The sequence below is a fragment of the Salmo trutta genome, chromosome 23 (assembly GCF_901001165.1).
Source record: "Salmo trutta chromosome 23, fSalTru1.1, whole genome shotgun sequence".
Lineage (NCBI taxonomy): Eukaryota > Metazoa > Chordata > Actinopteri > Salmoniformes > Salmonidae > Salmo > Salmo trutta.
This window is the reverse complement of record NC_042979.1, coordinates 14,017,736-14,035,441: the sequence shown is the minus strand read 5'-3', so window position 1 is coordinate 14,035,441 and position 17,706 is coordinate 14,017,736.

The following is a 17,706-nucleotide window of genomic DNA, read 5'->3' as shown; positions in this document are numbered from 1 at the left end:
AACAAACCGGATTGTGGTAAACTCCCATATCTACTGGGTGAAATACCACCGTGTGCCACCACAGCAGCAATATTTATGACCTGTTGCCACAAGAAAAGTGCAACCAGTGAAGAACAAACACCATTTTAAATACAACCCATATTTATGTTTATTTATTTTTCCCTTTGTACTTTAACCATTTGCACATTGTTACAAAACTGCATATATAGATAATCTGACATTTGTAATATCTTTATGCTTTTGGAACTTCTGTGAGTGTAATGTTTACTGTTCAATTTTATTGGTTATTTCACAATTGTATATTATCTACTTCACTTGCTTTTGCAATGTTAACATATGTTTCCATTGCCAATAATGCCCCTTTAATTGAATTGAATTGAATCTATCTCCTATAAACTGTACATAAGTAAGTAGCCATGCCCCGAGTGAGGTTGGAGAGCGTGTCAGACGGACGAAGCCGACCCCTTTGGCCAGAGTGCGTAACGAAATTAACATTAGACCAGAAAAAGTGTGGAGCGGTAGCTACATGTTTGAAATGGTTGAAACGTTGAACCTCAACACGAAGTAAAGCAATAACCTCACCTACCTTTAGACCAGAGAGACAGAGAGCTGCAACTCATGTCCATCGTGGTCCGAATCCTGAATACCAACACGAGGAGGAAGAGGCAAGAAGCTCACCTCTCAGACAATCACTGAGACAGCTGTCTTGAGTCAAATAACTAGAAAAGCGAATCTTAGTGAGACTATGCTACTACGAGTCTCAAATCCCCATATTCTCTGACTATCTTCACCAAGGGGATCGTCGACACGGCTGGCTGTCTTCCAAAGTGAACAACAGTAGAAGAGATACGTCCTGGCCCTTACAAGCGTGCCATTGAAAGGCCAAACTTCATCCTTCCTTCCTAAGAAGGCTTGGTTCCAACAGATAGACGGCAAACAAGGGCACTCAAAAGTAAATACATTCATGATTTCTCATTCCAAACGGGCAGCAGTTCGTGTACAAACTATATGATCGTGAGAATAGTAATAGAATGTGTCCATGATAAGTGTCCTCTCTCTCTCTCTCTCTCTCTCGTTGGGTAAAATGCCATATTGTGTCAGTCCGCTAGGGACCTTTGTCTCATGTAGTGAGTGTGTATTCTGGGTTATTATTTAGTTAGCTAGTCAATAAATAATTAAACCAATATGTGTAGTACTGAATAATGAGTAAGGCTGGGGGTTTTGCAGATCCAAGAAGGTTACAATTGTTCAGAATGATGAAATCATAAGAGGTAATGATTAATAAGATGACTGTTTATCGATGTAATTGGTAAAGACCTTATAGAGTTTAATTCGGGAGATGGTAACTCTTTAACCTGTCTGGGCTAGGGGGCAGTATTTTTATGGCTGGAAAACGTAATTTAAACAGGTTACTACTCTGGGCCAGAAACTAGAATATGCATATTATTAGTAGATTTGGATAGAAAACACTCTGAAGTTTCTAAAACTGTTTGAATGGTGTCTGTGAGTATAACAGAACTCATATGGCAGGCAAAAACCTGAGAAAATTCCAAGCAGGAAGTGGAAAGTCTGAGAATTGTAGTTCTTCTTTTGATTCTATATCGAAGCTACAGTGTTAGTGGGGGACATTACACTTCCTAAGGCTTCCATTGGCTGTCTAAAGCCTTCAGAAAGTGGTTTGAGCATTTTCCTGTCACTGGGCAGATAATAGGAGTTCAGTTACTGAGTGGTCTGCCTGGCAACAAAGGGATTGGATATGCGCGGTCACGCGAGCACGCCGTTCCTTCTTTTTCTTCTTGAATGAATATGCTATTGTCCGGTTGGAATATTATCGCAATTTTACGTTAAAAATACCATAAAGATTGGTTTTAAACAGCGTTTGACATGCTTCTAAGTACGGTAATGGAACATTTTGACTTTTCGTCTCTCGTTCCGCGCTCACGCGTTATGCCTTTGGATAAGTGATCTGTACGCACGAACAAAACGGAGGTATTTGTACATAAATATGGATTATTTCGAACAAAAACAACATTTCTTGTGAAAGTAGCAGTCCGGGGAGTGCATTCTGACGAAGATCAGCAAAGGTAAGAGAATATTTCTAATACTAATTCTGAGTTTAGGTTGCCCCGAACTTGGCGGGTGTCTGAATAGCACACCGTGATGGCTGAGCTATGTACTCAGAATATTGAAAAATGTGCTTCCTCCGTAAAGCTATTTTAAAATCTGACAGCAGTTGCATCCAGGGGTAGTCTATCTATAATTCTTAAAATAATTGTTATGTATTTTGTCAAAGTTTATGATGAGTATTTTTGTAAATTCACCGGAGGTTTTTGGTGGGAATACATTTTCTGAACATCACGCGCCAATGTAAAATGCTGTTTTTGGATATAAATATGAACTTGATTGAACAAAACATACATGTATTGTGTTACATAATGTCCTAGGAGTGTCATCTGATGAAGATCGTCAAAGGTTAGAGCTTCATTTAGCTGTGTTTTGGGTTTTATTGACACATGTCCTTGCTTGGAAAATGGCTGTGTGATTATTTTGTCTATGTACTCTTCTAACATAATCTAATGTTTTGTTTTCACTGTAAAGCCTTTTTGAAATCGGACAACGTGGTTACATCAAGGAGAAGTGTATATTTAAAATGGTGTAAAGTAGTTGTATGTTTGAGAAAGTTGAATTATGACATTTTGTTGTTTTTGCATTTGCCGCCCTGATATAATTCACTGGCTGTGTCCCGCAGGGACGCTAGCATCCCACCTAGCCCATAGAAGTTAAACAAGCTCTTCCATGGTGCCCCAAATCCTAATGAGTTAATTGTTACATGATTAATTTAATCGGGTAACAATTAAACATAGTTGGTGGATTAAATAAATAACAGTCATCAGATTAATGAAAGTAAAGTCACTACACCAATTCAGTTAATCATGTAACAATTAATTCATTAGGATTTGGGGCACCACAAGAATGATTCTTTGAAGATTTACCATCTCCCGAATTAAACTTTAAAGTTCTTTACCTGTGACATCCATAAACAGTCAACTTGTTAATCATAACCTCATATCATATTCTGAACGATCATAACCTCCTTGCATCTGCAAAACCCCGGGCCTTACTTATGATTCAGTACTACACAAATTGGTTTAATTATTTATTTACTAAATGGTAACACAGGATAAACATACACACTTAGTACATTAGAAACAGGTCCCTAGCGGACTGACAACAATATGGCAGCTTGTTAGAAAAGACATGGAGAGGGCGAGAGAGAGAGAGAGAGACAGAGACACTTAACTTTGGTACATTTTGAAACTACTCTCACTTATACTTTGCACACTATCCACCGCCCGCTTGGAGTAAGAAATCATGAATGTATTTACGTGGAAATGCCTTGGTTCACCGTGTATCTCTTTCGGAACCTGGCCTTCTTGGAAATGGGGTTGGTTGGGCCTTTTTCTGCAGCACGCTTGTAAGGCCCTGATTGTGCAAAAGGATTGTCCCCATCCGTCTTCTACTGTTGTTCTCCTCTGCAGACGTCCAGTTTCCGGTGACTTGTCGTGTAGTCCTGAACAGAACTACAGAGTTTATTCTACTTCCATTAGCTCTGGCAGATGCTTATTTGAAGCTAGGTTAGCCAGACGTATCGATGGTTCTCAGTGGGATTATGAGAGTAGCGTACTACTGTGATTTGAGAAGAGTAGTAGAATGGTCGCACTTAAATTCTAGATACTTTACTTAGGACAGCTAATCAGCCGTACTAGTGATTGTCCGGGAGGGGACGTTATCGTCTCTACCTCGTGTTGAGATTTCAGAATTCAAACCACTTTAAACGTGGTCTGATATGTTAATTCTTAACCCATAATTTTATACAGTTCATTCAAAAGGGCGGTTCCATCAGGCTGACATGCTCTCTGACATCACTCAGGGGCGAGGCTTTTATCTATTATCTATTATCTCTTATGGCTCCTCAAATTATGTCCCTCTCTTAAAAAAAACACTCATAATTTTTCATATTTCATGCACAACGCATCGGATGAACACTTCACACATATAGTGTGTATACTTTTCAAGTTACAGTATTTTATAACATTTTTAATGACGTCACAAAATAACACACAATATGACATTAGTGTTATTTTAGGTCACCTCTGCCCATTCGTAAGATGTTTTCATTTGTCACATAATTCAGCACAATGTCCGTTTTAAAGTGTCCTATGTGAGCCTTTATAATTATTTTGAGAGGACATAACACACCACTTGTTGTTTATGGTCAGTCAAGCCCCCGCAGACGTATTATTCTCCAGCCCTTGGATGTGTACAGTTAGGGGCCAGAGGTCAGTGAACAGAATGGGCTTTGCACCAGGGTTTGACAGGTCAACCTCACACTAATTGTACCCATACTTCCTCATTTACCAGTGGACATTACATTTTTACATTTACATTTTAGTCATTTAGCAGACGCTCTTATCCAGAGCGACTTACAGTAGTGAATGCATACATTTCATACCTTTTTTTTTCTTGTACATAGTATGACAGGGGTACTCTCCCTGTCAAGGAAGAGTTACTGGAGGAAGCAGATCATGGAATTCTAGCCCTGCAGTCTAAAAATCTGTTTAATGCAATTGCACTCATCTTTGACTGTAGATAAGCAAAGGGAAATAACTTGTAATGTCAAGGAGTAATCACAATGTGAAAAGCACTTCATACTTCACACTGTCTTTGGGTATATGAACATATTCACATGTATTAATGTCTGGTGGTATAAATAAAACATTGTATTGTTTCACATTTGTCTTTTATGTTTATGTGTTATCTTTGCTCTAATGTTGCAATGTAATGATGTCAACATTGACTCTTGTTTTGTTTTCTGTTTCTTATTCTATATTCTAATGCAGGGGTGTTCAACGCTTAATCTACTAGCTCAGGAGCCTGCTGGTTTTCTGTTCTAACTGATATTTACACCCACCTGGTGTCCCAGGTCTAAATCAGGGCCTGATTACAGGGGAACAATGAAAAAAGGCAGTGGAACTAGCTTCGAGGTCTAGAGTTGAGTTTGACGGTTCTAATGTCTTCCAGACGTTCAAGTATCTTTTTCAGAGTCCATTCTCCATCTAGTGGTGATATTGGTCCCTAGTGGTTAGCGCATTGGACTAGTAACCCAAAGGTTGCTAGATCGAATCCCAAAGGTGAAAATCTGTCATTTTGCCCCTGAACAAGGCAGTTAACCCACCGTTCCTAGGCTGTCATTGTAAATAAGAATTTGTTCTTAACTGACTTGCCTAGTAAAATAAAATAAAAAATATGGATGGTCAGAAACCATTGCTGCAATGTAACCCCTCACTGACCTGAAATCCAGAGAGGCAGGACTGGTTCACTATTAACGAGACAGGAAAAGTCTGTTGATTCACCCTGGTGCAACGCAAGCTGTTTATTCAATCTCATAAACACATGACACTGTGACAAGATAAACATTACCAGTAAAACTAAGTTAGAGACAAACTGTTAAAAAAAAATGTATTCATTATAAACACAGCTTGTGAGTGCCGTTTATGTCTGTGTATGTGAGAAAGTTTTGTTAGTTGCACCTAATTACTCAATCTCAGTTTCCCATGGCCCCAGTTTCCCAATTCTGACAGGAACAAGAGAGATGGATGATGGGATTGTTCACCAAGGTTGCCTTGCACAGCTCCAGAGTGTTTTTCGATCCAAACCAATCAGGCTTACTTTGGGGGAGAAGAAAGCCTCTTATCGAGGGGTTTAACAGCATGTTAAAACAACAGGGCATGAAACAAAGCCAGAAAAAGACTGACATTCCAAGACCTGATAAAATCCTATTCTATTCTTGCATGAAAATAGGAATGAATGATCAGTTCCCCAAGTAAATTGCAGAACGGCGCAAATTTCTGTAACCACTCTTCAAGGTGAATAAACTTAAAGGAAAACGTGTAGCTCTCGTAGTCGATAAACTTTTTATTGATAACCCAGCTAGCAATGAGGAATCGTCCCTGAAGCGGCCGTCTTCCGGGGGGCAGGAACTGATTGAATCGGCCCGGAATCAAAATGAATGACTGCCCAGAATCGGCCCAAGTACATCGGGCCGTTTCCGTCTACCGGAATTCAGCCGAACTTTGCCGGCATCTTACCAGAATCCCCCCAGAAGCGGCCCGATGCAAATTTAAATAAATGTATGCATAATTACTCAATTTAGTAATTTTAAATATTACTATTATACATTTCATGCATACAAATTTTTCCCATCCACCCCCCAAAAAATAATGTCGGAGGAAACACTGTACACCTGGTGACCTTGTCAGCGTGCATGCACCTGGCCCACCACAGGAGTCGCTACAGCGCGATGGGACAAGGCCATCCCGGCCTGCCAAACCCCCTCTAACTCCAATTGTGCATTGCCTCATGGATCTCCCGGACGCGGCCGGCATGAGTATCGAACTAGCATCTGTAGCAACGCAGTTTGTACTGCGGTGCAGTGTCTTAGACCGAGGCTCCAGCCACAAAGTTTTTAAAGCTTATCAATTGCCTTGCACAAAGTATCAAAATACTCATATACTACTTAAACAGGACTCTTAAAGAATTGAATTTAAATGTTAATTGTATTTTTTAATCACAGAAACAATGAGAAAATACGGAAAAATAAATAAATAATGAAATGTTATGTAAAGCAGCCCGTGTAATCATCTGCCAGAGAGTAGCACCAATCGGCCCGAGCCCCAAATAATACATTTGGGCCAGATAACTCTCACCGGAATCGTCCCAAGCCCAAGTAATACTTTTGGGCCAGATAACTCACACCGGAATCGGCCTGAGCTCAATCCCCGCATCCTAGCCATAAGTAATACTGCCGAAGATGGCCCAGACTAGGGCCATACGACGTCGGCCAAGTCTGACTCTCAGCCGAGTGCCCCGACTCTCAGCCGGAAGTGGCCCAGATCCACTGTGCTAGCTGGGAACCAACTGTTCCGAGACTCTAAGACAACTCTATGGGTATTCTAAATAATACAAAGTTCCCATAGAGGAGTCGAATAATGGAACACCCAATACTATCCATGGTAGGGATTGTAATAATTAAAATGAAAACAATCAATTACAACAATTGATAAAGAAATAAACTAAAAATACACTACACCATTCAAGATGAGGAATGTTGTAAAACAATGAATATTCGACTTTCTATTCATAATATTTAGAAATAGATAAAAGACAGCCTCAGAAGAAAGGATAATTATTGAAATAATAGATCTGGAACACAAAATTACTTAGAGGCCCGAATTTAGGTATGAATCAACATGGTTGGGATAAAAGCACTGCGAACAGAGGATATAGAAGGCACAGTATGTGGGTAGGTGGGGGTGTATTGTGATGGAAGGTGCGGTGTGTGGGTAGGTGGGGGTGTATTGTGATGGAAGGCACAGTATGTGGGTAGGTGGGGGTGTATTGTGATGGAAGGTGCGGTGTGTGGGTAGGTGGGGGTGTATTGTGATGGAAGGTGCGGTGTGTGGGTAGGTGGGGGTGTATTGTGATGGAAGGTGCGGTGTGTGGGTAGGTGGGGGTGTATTGTGATGGAAGGCACAGTATGTGGGTAGGTGGGGGTGTATTGTGATGGAAGGTGCGGTGTGTGGGTAGGTGGGGGTGTATTGTGATGGAAGGTGCGGTGTGTGGGTAGGTGGGGGTGTATTGTGATGGAAGGTGCGGTGTGTGGGTAGGTGGGGGTGTATTGTGATGGAAGGTGCGGTGTGTGGGTAGGTGGGGGTGTATTGTGATGGAAGGTGTGGTGTGTGTTTTTGTGTTTGGAAAAGTCTGGAGTTAAGTGAGTCAAAACGGAAAATGGTTGCAAATGCCAGAGCCTATGTGTGTCTGCGACCAGGAGTTGTGACAGAGAGAGCTTTCAATTTCACTGCCTGGTACGGCAATTTCTCGGCCTCTGACCGCAAGGCACTATAGAGGGGTAGTGTGTACGGCCAAGTACATCACTGGGGCTAAGCTGCCTGCCATCCAGGACCTCTACACCAGGCGGTGTCAGAGGAAGGCCCTAAAAATTGTCAACGACCCCAGCCACCCCAGTCATAGACTGTTCTCTCTACTACCGGATGGCAAGCGGTACTGGAGTGCCAAGTCTAGGACAAAAAGGCTTCTCAACAGTTTTTACCCCCAAGCCATAAGACTCCTGAACAGGTAATCAAATGGCTACCTGGACTATTTGCATTGTGTGCCCCAACCCCTCTTTTTTATGCTGCTGCTACTCTCTGTTTATCATATATGCATAGTCACTTTAACTATACATTCATGTACATTCTACCTCAATTAGGCCAACCAACCAGTGCTCCCACACATTGGCTAACCGGGCTATCTGCATTGTGTCCCGCCACCCACCAACCCCTCTTTACGCTACTGCTACTCTGTTCATCATATATGCATAGTCACTTTAACCATATCTACATGTACATACTACCTCAATCAGCCTGACTAACCGGTATCTGTATGTAGCCTCACTACTTCTATAGCCTCGCTACTGTATATAGCCTGTCTTTTTACTGTTGTTTTATTTCTTTACCTACCTATTGTTCACCTAATACCTTTTTTGCACTATTGGTTAGAGCCTGTAAGTAAGCATTTCACTGTAAGGTGAATACCTGTTGTATTCAGCGCACGTGACAAATAAACTTTGATTTGATTTGATATGGGATATACATTTAAAAATAAATGATAAATACAGTTTATTTATTTATTGTCTTATCATGATGGAGCAGTCCCCAACCCTGTACCCTAGACACCCACTTGAGCGACCCACACACTAAGGAGAAATCCTTATCTGTTTTATAGTCCTACTGCAAGTAGCCTATATACAGCCAAGACAGAAAGATAAATGCGGTCAGAGACCCAATAAAGCAGCACCGCACCCTCAAGAGTCTGAGCCTGCCTGGCAGGGTTGGTCCAACAAAGCCAAAGCACCCGGATGGGTGAGAATAATATACAAGGAATTTCCAAAGCTGCTAATGAGAACCTTGACGACCTTGCACCTAACCGGTGGGGATTCCAGTGGGGTGCCCCCACCCAGGTAGTGGCAGTGCAGGCAACACTAGCTGCAGTAAACCATGGGGAGGGGGTCACACTTGCACAATCAGAGAGGGGGCAAATTATTGTGGCCCTGGTGGCACAAAATAATCAAAAGTGCACAGAGATGCTTGGGAAAAAGGTCACAACGGAGGACCAGTGTGTGTGTGTTTCAGGGTAGGGGGGTGTATCTGAGCGCCATCAGCTAAGACTTGACATTGGTTCATCAAATCTCCCCATTCTTGCTCAATTGTGCATGCCTTCTCAAACAGCTACAACTGTATACATTCACACATCAAGTCTTCTCTTGAGTTGGGCTCGGGGATGGAACAACTGTTGAACATCTGAGCTTGTGGTTGTTTATGGGGGGAAGGGTGGGGAGTGTGTGTGTGTGTGTGTGTGTGTGTGTGTGTGTGTGTGTGTGTGTGTGTGTGTGTGTGTGTGTGTGTGTGTGTGTGTGTGTGTATCCCACATCTGTTCTAATGGGGTTGTGATGTTAGGGATAATACAGGATGAACCACAATAATTGTTTGCCAAAAATGTCATTTTTGTAATGCCAATCCTGGTTAAAGGTAACAATCCTTCGTATGAACTGCCAACATTGTTATGCATATTATTCGTTAATTGTGGAAAAAAATTAAGATATGCAAGATTTTTTTATATACAGCATGTATATTTTTTAATAGCTGTATACAGTACAATCGAGGTGAGTGCGTAGGAAATTATTTTGGCAGTTAATAATCTGTTTCTGTTCTGTGGGTGGCACTGTATGCTCTTTATAAATGATGGGTCCCACTCTCTCAAAGGCCCTAGAATACAGGTGAACAGGGGTGGTCTGCCAGTCTCTGGGACAACAATCCAACTTGGGATGGAGGGTGGTTTTAGCAGGTGGAATGGTGGAGAACAATTGGAGGTTTACTCAGTAGCAGTGCAAATACCATGGTATAGCTACATGGACAGTCAATCATTATGGTACTTTTTAATGGTAAGTTTACAAACATATATTATGATAAATATAATTGAAACTTGTATCTCATTATGGTAAATGGTGAAATAAGTATAGCCAGATAAAATTGTAATGGCTTAGCAGATAATAAGAAAAGACGATCAGTATTTACCTGGCTAAAAGAGAAGGAATATAATATCTCTTTTTTTCAGGGAACTCATTCTAATATTTTAGATGAAATTGTGTGGCGAAAGGACTGGGGGGACGAAATGTACTTCTCGGATGGGCAAAGAAACTCAAAAGGGGTGATGATTAATTAACAATCATTTTGATCCGACTGTGCAAATTGCTCAAACAGATCTGCAAAGGTAGATGGTTTATTTTAAACATGTTATTGGACCATAAACAGATTTGGCTGATGAATCTATACGGTCCAAATAATGATGATCCACGCTTCTTTTAAAATATACACAGTGCATTCTGAAAGTATTCAGACTCTTTGACGTTTCCAACAGTTTGTTAAGTTACATTTTGTCACGTAACAGCCTTATTCTAAAATGTATTAAATCGTTTTTTTCCTCATCAATCTACACACAATACCCCATAATGACGAAGCAAAACATTTTAATGTTTTATATTTGCACAAAACAAAAATGAAATATCACATTTACATAAGTATTCAGACCCTTTACTCAGTACTTTGTTGAAGCACCTTTAGCACCGATTACAGCCTCGAGGCTTCTGGGGTATGATGCTACAAGCTTGGCACACCTGTATTTGGGGAGTTTCTCCCATTATTCTCTGTAGATCCTCTCAAGCTCTGTCAGGTTGGATGGGGAGCATCGCTGCACAGTTATTTTCAGGTCTCCAGAGATGTTTGATCGTGTTTAAGTCCGAGCTCTGGCTGGGCCACTCAAGGACATTCAGAGATCCGAAGCCACTCCTGCAATGTCTTGACTGTGTGTTTAGGGCCGTCGTCCTGTTGGACGGTAAACCTTCGCCCAAGTATGAGGTCCTGAGCGCTCTGGAGCAGGTTTTCATCAAGGCTCTCTCTGTACTTTGCTTCATTCATCTTTTCCTCGATCCTGACTAGTCTTCCAGTCCCTGCCACTGAAAAACATCCCCACAGCATGATGCTGCCACCACCATGCTTCACCGTAGGGAAGGTGCCTTTGGCAAACTCCAAGCGGGCTGTCATGTTCCTTTTACTGAGGAGTGGCTTCCATCTGGACACTCTATCATAAAGGCCTGATTGGTGGAGTGATGCAAAGATGGTTGTCCTTCTGGAAAGTTATCCCTTCCCCACAGAGGAACTCTGGAGCTCTGTCAGAGTGACCATCGGGTTCTTGTTAACTTTCCTGACCACGGGACTTCTCCCCGATTGATCAGTTTAGCCGGGCGGCCAGCTATAGTAAAAGTTTTGGTGGTTCCAAACTTCTTCCATTTAAGAATGGTGGAGGCCACTGTGTTCTTGGGGACCTTCAATGCTGCAGACATTTTTTGGTACCCTTCCCAAGATCTGTGCCTCGACACAATCCTGTCTTGGAGCTCTACGTACAATTCCTTTAACCTCATGGCTTGGTTTTTGCTCTGACATGCACTGTCAACTCTGGGACCTTATAGAGACAGGTGTTTGCCTTTCCAAATCATGTCCAATCAATTGAATTTATCACAGGTGGACTCCAATCAAGTTGTAGAGTCCTCTGCTGCAGAGGATAAGTTCATTGGAGTTACCAGCCTTAGAAAAAGCAGCCCAAATAAATGCTTCACAGAGTTCAGGTAACAGACACGTCTCAACATCAACTGTTCAGAGGAGAATGTGTGAATCAGGCCTTCATGGTCGAATTGCTGCAAAAAAAACACTACTAAAGGACACCAATAAATAAGAAGAGACTTGCTTGGGCCAAGAAACACTAGTAATGGACATTAGACCGGTGGAAATCTGTCCTTTGGTCTGATTAGTCCAAATTTGAGATTTCTGGTTCCAACCGCTGTGTCTTTATGAGATGCAGAGTAGGTGAACGGATGATCTCCGCATATGAGGTTTCCACCATGAAGCATGGAGGAGGAGTTGTGATGGTGTGGGGGTGCTTTGCTGGTGACACTGTCAGTGATTTATTTTGAATTCAAAGCACACTTAACCAGCATGGCTACCACAGCATTCTGCAGCAATACGCCATCCCATCTGGTTTGCGCTTAGTGGGACTATCATGTGTTTTTCAACAGGACAATGACCCAAAACACACCTCCAGGCTGTATAAGGGCTATTTGACCAAGGAGAGTGATGGAGTGCTGCATCAGATGACCTGGCCTCCACAATCACCCAACCTCAACCTGATTGAGATGGTTTGAGATGAGTTGGACCACAGAGTGAAGGAAACCCATCCAACAAGTGCTCAGCACATGTAGCAATTCCTTCAAGACTTTTGGAAAAGCATTCCACATGAAGCTGGATGAGAGAATGCCAAGAGTGTGCAAAGCTGTCATGAAGGCAAAGGGTGGCTACTTTGAAGAATTTCAAATATAAAATATATTTTGATTTGTTGAACACTTTTTTGGTGACTTCACTATTATTCTACAATGTAAACAATAGTACAAATAAAGAAAAACTCTGAAATAAGTAGGTGTGTCCAAACTTTTGACTGGTACTGTATATAAATGTGTATATATATGTATTTCCCCAAAAAATATATGGGGGATTGGAAATGATGCAGACAATTACAATGATGGAAGCCACAATCTATCTGCAATATTAAAGCTGATCTACCCCCTAAAAAATAAATCAATCAATAAAAGGATGTCAAAGCTTTGGAGTTTTTTTACAATAACCCATGTGTCCTTTCCTGTTAGCAGAGTGTTCTGCTTCCAGTAAACTCTGCGAGATGGTTGCGTCAAGTTGCGTTATTACAGTAAACTGAAACTAAAATGAATCTTTAAACTGATAGAAATAAAAACAAATGTAAAAACACTGAACTATAATAACCATGGTGTCATGCCCTTGATATGTGTTTGGGGGTTTCTGGTTTAGACTTGAGGTGGTGATCCCACTTAGCATAACTCTGTCCCATGTTCAAATCAAAACGTTTTCCACATTGGGGCCAGTAATAACACAGAGACATGCCTCTGGCATCTTAAAGTCTCCTGAATAGTTATTTCTACTCAGCAGAATAACAAGATCAGCTTTACGGTAAGCTCTATCTAGTTGGAGTGTCTCTCACTTCACAGTAAACCTCTACGAGGCCAGGAACAAAATAATCCTACTCTCACTTTTGATTTGTGTTTGCTAGCCGACTTTTTGGCCTACTACAGTGTTGCTGTACTCTTTACATACCCCTCAGGAGGTCAGAGGGATCCACTTGGGAGGCAGTGAGGGGGAGTAGTTGAGTATTTATTTGCCACAATTGCCAGAGGTCAGATCTTTGGCTGAGATTTGAAAGTCTTGGTCTAAAACAGCCTCATTGAGACCTACACTCAACAAACACTCAACAAACTGCTATGTTTTCGGTATACTTTATCAGCGCCAAAGGCATTCTCACAACATTTACCATGCATACAGTGCCACCGTATGGCCGTTAGACTGTACTGTATTGTGAGCCATAACTTACATGGGTCTTTTCCTCAGCATTCACGTTCACTAATAAGGTTAGGTTAAGGTTTAGGCTGGAGTTAGGGTTACAGTTACACCAGGATGTGGATATGAAGCTTGGTTTAGGGTTAGGGATAGGGCTAGGGGTTAAGGTTGAGGCTGGGGTTGGTGCTGAATCGGAATGTGAACATGAAGGTAGGGTTAGGGTAAGATTTTCCTTTCCCAATTCTGTCTTTTTCAGTACTTCTGTTGCCATGTCATTTGATGCATCCTATTTGAACCTCAACTGGTACACAAGTCCTCATTCTACATACACTTGACACATGTCCAAATATTTTAGCATTTCTCACACTGGATGACTTTAGGAACGAAGGCTCTTACAGGGTATCTTGCATTACCCCAAAATAGTCTAAGGGAGAAGGGAAAGAGTTTTCTTCAAAGAACAATAGGGTCAGTTGACCCATATGGGTCTGTTGGCATGCACCAATCACTCTGTTTCTTCAGTTGTATCCTTTGTATTTACTTTTAGCTCCACCCCAGGGATAACACCCTTGGTAGCCTACCTGCTTAGAAGATCCACACAAAACACATTCCAACATACATCATTTTGAGGATCAAAACATACTCCTGCTCCATGGACACAAAAAAATTATAATAAGCCCACTTCTTGTTATTCTCACTGATGCCACCTCATCTAACACATCTATGATTTTCACCAAGAGACAATCAGATCTCCCATGCAGAGCCGGACATTTGGGGACCAGAAAAACAAATAAATAAATTTTACGAAAACAGATTTTTTGGGGGGGAAAATAGCTTCCTGCGTTTCAACATATTTGCCAAATTGCCAAATTGCAATTTTATAATTCTATTCTACACATTTGTCATGAGGCTGAGAGAAAATCTTGCAGTTATAAAACACATTTCTTGCAATTCTACACATTTTGCCATTGGACAGAAAGAAAAATGTGCTGTTGTATAGCTCATCTCATGCTATTTTTCACATTTTGCTATTGCTTATGACATCTTCATATGCTATCTGGGGGCCCCCAACCTCCAGTGGGCCCCCGAACCCCAAAAATAAATACATTTTAGGAAAACAGATTTTTTTAAAGGAAAACAGCTAACTTGCATTTCAACACATTTTGCCACGGGGCCGAGAGACAATGTGCAGTTTTATAATTAAATAGCATTTTTGTGCCCCCCAGTTTTATCATTGGAATGTGACTCAAAACCAGGCAACAGTGTGCTTTAGGACCATGTGGACGCCTCCGAGCGGTCGGGTAGGCTGTTTGGAGTGTTTATCCGGCTGGATGAAAAAAATAAATATATGGCCTACCAAGTGGCGCAGTGGTCTATGGCCACGACCGGGAGACCCATGAGGTGATGCACAATTGGCCCAGCATTGTCCGGGTTAGGAGAGGGTTTGCCGGCCAGGATGTCCTTCTTCCATTGCGCTCTAGCAACTCCTTGTGGTGGGCCGGGCACATGCCCGCTGACTTCAGTCACCAGTTGTACAGTGTTTCCTTCAACACATTGGTGTGGCTTGCTTCCAGGTGAAGCGAGCAGTGTGTCAAGAAGGGTCGTGTTTCAGAGGATGCATGGCTTTCGATTAGAAGATGGATATCCCTTTGAGCATGGTGAAGTTATTAATTACACTTTAGATGGTGTATCAATACACCCAGTCACTACAGTCGTGGCCAAAAGTTTTGAGAATGACACAAATATTAATTTTCACAAAGTCTGCTGCCTCAGTTTGTATGATGGCAATTTGCATATACTCCAGAATGTTATGAAGAGTGATCAGATGAATTGCAATTAATTGCAAAGTCCCTATTTGCCATGCAAATGAACTGAATCCCCAAAAAACATTTCCACTGCATTTCAGCCCTGCCACAAAAGGACCAGCTGACATCATGTCAGTGATTCTCTCGTTAACACAGGTGTGAGTGTTGACGAGGACAAGGCTGGAGATCACTCTGTCATGCTGATTGAGTTCGAATAACAGACTGGAAGCTTCAAAAGGAGGGTGGTGCATGGAATCATTGTTCTTCCTCTGTCAATCATGGTTACCTGCAAGGAAACATGTGCCATCATCATTGCTTTGCATAAAAAAGGCTTCACAGGTAAGGATATTGCTGCCAGTAAGATTGCACCTAAATCAACCATTTATCGGATCATCAAGAACTTCAAGGAGAGCGGTTCAATTGTTGTGAAGAAGGCTTCAGGGCGCCCAACAATGTCCAGCAAGCGCCAGGACCGTCTCCTAAAGTTGATTCAGCTGCGGGATCGGGGCACCACCAGTACAGAGCTTGCTCAGGAATGGCAGCAGGCAGGTGTGAGTGCATCTGCACACACAGTGAGACGAAGACTTTTGGAGGATGGCCTGGTGTCAAGAAAGGCAGCAAAGAAGCCACTTCTCTCCAGAAAAAACTTCAGGGACAGACAGATATTCTGCAAAAGGTATAGGAATTGGACAGCTGAGGACTGGGGTAAAGTCCTTTTCTCTGATGAATCCCCTTTCCAATTGCTTGGAGCATCCGGAAAAAAGCTTGTCCGGAGAAGACAAGGTGAGTGCTACCATCAGTCCTGTGTCATGCCAACAGTAAAGCATCCTGAGACCATTCATGTGTGGGGTTGCTTCTCAGCCAAGGGAGTGGGCTCACTCACAATTTTGCCTAAGAACACAGCCATGAATAAAGAATGGTACCAACACATCCTCCGAGAGCAACTTCTCCCAACCATCCAGGAACAGTTTGGTGACAAACAATGCCTTTTCCAGCATGATGGAGCACCTTGCCATAAGGCAAAAGTGATAACTAAGTGGCTCGGGGAACAAAACATCAATATTTTGGGTCCATGGCCAGGAAACTCCCCAGACCTTAATCCCATTGAGAACTTGTGGTCAATCCTCAAGAGGCGAGTGGACAAACAAAAACCCACAAATTCTGACAAACTCCAAGCACTGATTATGCAAGAATGGGCTGCCATCAGTCAGGATGTGGCCCAGAAGTTAATTGACAGCATGCCAGGGCGGATTGCAGAGGTCTTGAAAAAGAAGGGTCAACCCTGCAAATACTGACTCTTTGCATCAACTTCATGTAATTGTCAATAAAAGCCTTTGACACTTATGAAATGCTTGTAATTATACTTCAGTATTCCACAGTAACATCTGACAAAAATATCTAAAGACACTGAAGCAGCAAACTTTGTGACAATTAATATTTGTGTCATTCTCAAAACTTTTGGCCACGGCTGTACAAAGATACAAGCGTCCTTCCAAACTCAGTTGCCATAGAGGAAGGAAACCACTCAGGGATTTTATCATGAGGCCAATGGTGACTTTAAAACAGTTACAGAGTTTAATGGCTGCAATAGGAGAAAACTGAGGATAGTTTAACAACATTGTAGTTACTCCACAATACTAACATAATTGACAGAGTGAAAAGAAGGAAGCCTGTACAGAATACAAATATTCCAAAATATGCATCATGTTTGCAATAAGGCACTAACGTAAAACTGCAAAAAATGTGGCAAAGAAATGAACACAAGGCCAAGTATACTTGTTGCTTACCAAAACCACATTGAATGTTCCTGAGTGGCCTAGTTATAGTTTTGACTTAAATCATCTTTAAATTCCATGACAAGGCCTCAAAATGGTTGTCTAGTGATGATCAACAACCAATTTGACAGAGCTTGAATAATTATTTTAAGAATAATGGGCAAATTTTGCACAATGCAGGTGCGGAAAGCTCTTAGAGACTTACCCAGAAAGATTCACAGCTGTAATCGCTGCCAAAGGTGCGTCTACAAAGTATTGACTCAGGGGTGTGAATGTGTTTGTAAATTAGATATTTATCTATTTCATTTTCAATAAATGCATGGAGTATTATTTGTATGGTTAGTGCTGTCTGCATAGGTTTGTTAATTTACATGTTCCATTTTGTGTAGGCCTATCTAAATGTTTTGCTGTGCTGTAATCTCTCCACTGCAGCATCTCTCTCTCTCTCTCTCTCTCACTCAGCATCTGCAAGCCTAGGTTCCATTTGCATTTCTGATCACCCTGACACACACACACACAAACACACACTTGTTTCCC